The sequence below is a fragment of the Rhopalosiphum maidis genome, chromosome 3, assembly GCF_003676215.2.
Source record: "Rhopalosiphum maidis isolate BTI-1 chromosome 3, ASM367621v3, whole genome shotgun sequence".
In the NCBI taxonomy this organism is placed as follows: Eukaryota; Metazoa; Arthropoda; class Insecta; order Hemiptera; family Aphididae; genus Rhopalosiphum; species Rhopalosiphum maidis.
Window position 1 is genome coordinate 76097362 of NC_040879.1, and position 5263 is coordinate 76102624.

At 32.1% G+C, this 5263-nt stretch overlaps 1 pseudogene; it reads right to left on the reverse strand.

The window, feature by feature from the left end:
- Positions 1 to 51: 51 nt before the first annotated feature.
- LOC113556739 lies at positions 52 to 4742 on the reverse strand (annotated as a pseudogene).
- Between the last annotated feature and the right edge of the window lie 521 nt (positions 4743 to 5263).

Here is a 5263-nt window from a genome sequence, read left to right on the forward strand (position 1 = left end):
GAAAATATTTGTTTAAGATTGAAATATCAGTTTATCTAATACATTTGATGGTTATTTGATGGTTATACGGGATACATTTTTTAGTTCCTTAAATTCCACCACATAATTGTCTTCTTGCGAATAATCACATGAGACGCCTTTGTCTTTCCTTGTTGGATTTTCTTTACGTTTTATTAATACACTCATCATAACTACCGAAACTAATAACAAAATAGCGCAGATGCTTATTAGAGGTAACCATTTGTTTTGCGTTTCGGTTTCAATTTCTGACAACATCGGCTGACATTCGTGAACTTCTCTGGTAACAATCCTGGCTGGTCTCGCTGCCTCTGGTCTGCGTAGACAATTCGCCTCGCCCACATACCTGACCCACGTACGTGTACACTAGCTGTGAGTTCGCTTCCGAGTCTTGTCAGGTTGGCTTTCTTAATTGGCGTGCTCTTGGGATCGAAATTGCACTCCAGTCTTTTGGAATCTACCAACACTTCTATGTTTCCTATAGACAACGCAGACCATTTCCACATATCCACAAATAACAATCGCATTTCCAAGGGTTACCAACCAGTCGTAACGACGTAAGTTGATAATTATACCCGAATTTATCAGGACTGATTGCCGTGATATTATTGAAACTCAAGTCCAACTGATCCAACCTAGTCAGCGTTTCTAAAAACTTCATAGACCCTTCTTCGTCACTCTTTAATTTATTATCGTTCAATAACAACTGCCTAATGTTGGGCGTTGTAGTGAAAGCGTCAACAGGTAAATTACTCAAATTACATTTACTCATGTCCAAATTCTTTAAACCTGATAATTTAGGTGGTAGTATTGGTCCTTCTTTGGGAACTTGAAGAGGATTGCCTGAAAGTCTTAACTCTTCCAATTTTGGATATGTAAAGTTATCATAGAACACTGTATCATTTAGACGACTTAATCCACAATTATTCAACTCTAATACTTCTAAACGCGTAAGATTTTGGAATAAACCTAATTCTTGGCTTTTAAGTTTATTTCCAGACAAAAAAGCGTTTTTAGAGCAGACATCTTTGAAAAAGTCGTTCTGGGTATTCTTTGCAAGTTATTGTAACCCATATCTAAATGTTCCAATGATTCCAACGGAGATAAAAGTGCTGTAAAAGAATTGTTTAAAGGATTTCTTGATATGTCCAATTCATGTAATTTAGTAAATTTTTGGAAAGTGTTAGCAGGCAACCTTGTCAATCCACAGTCTCTTAATGAAAGTTTCACTAGTTTTAATAAAGGTGATAAAGCTACTGCTAAATCTTCTGCAGATAAATCGTTTCCAGATAATATAAGGGTACGTAATTTCGTTGCATTAGCGAATGCATCTTTAGATAAAGGTCCTTTTATATGACAATAACTGAGGTCTAGAAAATCTAAATTAACTAAATTGTGACCCAAAGTAGTAGCCACGTCAAGATAAGATAATTCATTCTCAGCCAACACTAGACTTCTTAGCCATTTATTCTTGAAAAATACATTATCTGGTAAATTTGATACACTTGATTGCCTTAAATCGAGATGTTCTAATCTGCCTAGATTACCCAGTATTAAGGTCCAGTCAACATGACTTTTGAGACTGTTTCCAGCCAATTCCAATATCGTCAGGTCACCGAGACTACTAAAAGCTACGCTTGATATGTGTGTAAGATTGCAGTTATTTAGAATTAAATGTTTTAAACTTATAAGAGGATCAAATATGCCTGGTTCAATGATATGAAGAGGGTTTCCAGAAATATCAAGTTTGTTTAGACCTCTGATATTGGCGAAAAACTGCGGTGATAATTTTGTTAGATGACTGTTTGCCAAGTATAGGTACAGCAAAGACTTGGAGTTTAAGAATGGACCTTCGACTTGTTTCAATGGATTTCCTTGCAATTCTAACGTAATTAATCCAGCGCTATCCCTGTAACAAATATGACAAATGTCGAATAAGTTTTAAATTTATAATTATATTTTAATATTTAAATACTTTCTCATTTTAAAGCAAACAATAAAACTGTTTTAATAGTGTAAAGTAGACATAGTTTTAATTCTTTATTATTTGTATATCGGAATAAACCTATTTAATAAAAATAAAAATACAAGTTTATCTTTACTGAAAGATTAATTGTATCATTACAAAATAAACCAACAGTTTTCGTACATCTGGTAATAATAATTTCACTTTTTGTTTAATCGGACTATGCAAAAACAATCGCACAATGAACATTAAGAATGAAATACCTAATATAAAATTTTTAATATTCTATTTTAAGATAAGATTGATTTAAATAGATAATTAAAAACATTTATAATAATATTTTTTGTTTAGTGTGTCCGCTTAAAAATGTAATGTACCTATGTAAACCCAACAATAGAATCGACCTTGAATAAGCAAACATGGAAACTATGACTTAATTTGTTTAATTTAAATACGATTGAAGTTAAAAGCTGAAGTAAAAGCTCGTGTCATTTTATAGACTAAATATCTTTTGTAAAAACGTATACACACGAAATACTCGATACCTATGTATTAAATAAATGAGTAGATATCTAAATAAACTTACACAAATGCTTGAGGATCAATATGATTGATTAAGTTAGACGACAAGTTTATATCCACTAGGTAACGAAGTCCAGCGAACGTTGTTTTATGAATTTTCGTTAAAAAGTTTTCGGACAACTGTAATGTCCTAAGTTTGATATTGGCTGGGAACGGTTCGATTTCTTTTAGGAGATTATCGTTCATATAAAGTACGTAGACATTGCTGTCGAGTCCTTTATATGGCATAGATACCAAGTTTCTTTTCGAACAGTCTGTCACCCAGTTAACTCTGGAGTAATGGCAACCGCATTTTTCTGGACAGTTAAGTAGTTTAGATGGAAAGGCTCTTGTATTGCATACGTAAGCCAATAGTGTTATAAACACTATAATGGATATACGTGTCGCCATGTCGCGGTGAATTTCTCAATTCAAACTCTGAAAAATATATCATTTAAATTAAAAATTTGACGTTTAAATAATCGATTAAAAATTAATATGTAACTGTATAAGCAATATTAGAAATTCTAATCTAGTAATTTTGCCAATTGTTGTAAATAACCATATCAAATTATAAAAAATTGTTTATGGAGTTATCGATTCACGAATGTTATCGAAAATCTGCAGGTAAAGTGAGCGTACTTATACCATCACTTATGTATATAACTAAATATAATAGTACAGGGGTGGTGAACATGACTATATACGCGAGCCACATATATTAATGCAATTATATCAAGAGCCAAATTATCTAATCTGTACTTTTATACCACAAAAATAATAAAGATAGCTAACATCCGATAAACATATCAAATTACGAAATATAAAATTATAAAATAATAATAATAAAAAACATTTTTTTTTTATAAATGTATGCAAAAAAATTAAAATTTTGGTTTTTGTAAATAAGACCCATACGTCGATGAAGAGAGCCGCAATTTGGCCACCCCTGTAATAGTACAAAGTATCCGCGTTCTGCAGTATACAATTTTACCTGACCGTACAAAGTGTCCGAGTTATGCGGTTTAAACAATGGACCGTACAAAGTGACTGCTTGCACCATTACGTTTTAATAATATATTTTATTTATTTACGGAAATAAAACAGTCCGTTTTTAGTCGTTTTGATATATAAGTACCATATTATAGAAAAACGCATCCTACAAATCCGCGATCCGTAAATATAATATGTACCTACACATTTTAAAACTTGTTATTGTTAGTCTGATCTCGTGGACTTTGGCGAAATTAAATTTAGAGATGTAAGATTGGTAAATTTTTATTGCGTAAATTTACCAATTATTTTTTTACAGGTAAATATTTTTTACCGAAAAAATTAGCATGTGACACCTTAAATTAAACGTCTTAACGAGGTGAATATTCATAACTTATCAATAGAATGAAATAGTTGATAATATAAATTTAAAACGTAAAAGTTCAATATTACCATAATATATAATATATAACTACAACTATATGATATTAATACATTTTTTTTTTGTATTTAAATTATAATTGTAACTATTTATATAGGTATAACTAGAGAGAAAGACAAATAAAACTAAAAACTAGAATTTATTTTGAATTTTGATTTTTGGTGTTAATGTTATAGATACCTAATGAATCTAATTCAATTAATTTGCAATTTATTTTATAGGTACATTTTTAATATTTATGTACATATATAATAACTTAAAATATAAATATATAAGTCAATAATACACTACAAGGTACTTATATAAAGACATCCATTAAATTTATAGTACCATGAACATCTTACTATTCAGTAAATAATAAAAATAAGCGTTACAATTATATAATAAGTTCATGAAGAGAGGCAGTGAAGAGTTCCTGAAGGTGTCCCTATGGTGATATACAAAAATTATCTAAATTTACGGAATTTAGGTAAATTTATGTAAACTTTTATAGGTAAATTCCCAAACAAAATTTACGTAAATTACCGACTTGCATCGCATCGTCGTCGTATATGTTATGTGTTATTATGTGTATAGGTAGTAATTAGCCAGTAGGCGCAGAACATGTACAAGAATAAACTTACCCCAGTAAAAAAAAAAACAGTCCGACGACTCGGGCGTTGATGAATATATCGGATCGACGTGGACCGGTTCGAGTTAGAGATCGATATTAACACTCGCACTACTTATACCACTTTCTATATATTATCAAGTATAAATTCGTAAACGAAACGTTCGCACCCAAGTACTGGTGTGACGGCTGTTGTTGATAGCGACTATGACCGCAGTGGTCTGATGATCTGTGGTCTGCGATAGAGGGACATACGGCAACTGGTGGCTGTATAGTAAATAATGATTTTGGACTCGATCGGTGAATCGTTCCTTGAGCGCGGAACGAGAAAAACCAGTGGGACCCTTGGTGGGGGGTTGATGTCGATAGGGCGACGGTGGCGGTGCTCGGGTGTGCCCGATCACCGTCGTCTCCCACCGACACCAACGGGATTTTGACAGCATCGCGCCACTGCATTGACTCACATACCTATACATGCTTTGTTATTATTATTATTATTATTATTATTACACTACCTATAGTTATGTTTGATGAGGAAAAAACTGTTTTCTCGATTAAAAAATCTATAAACCGATCGTCGACGAAAGGGACAATGGTCTAATGACTATTGTATTATATAATATATTCGTTTGCGACCGATTTATATACATATTAATATAGTCTATAAAACTAG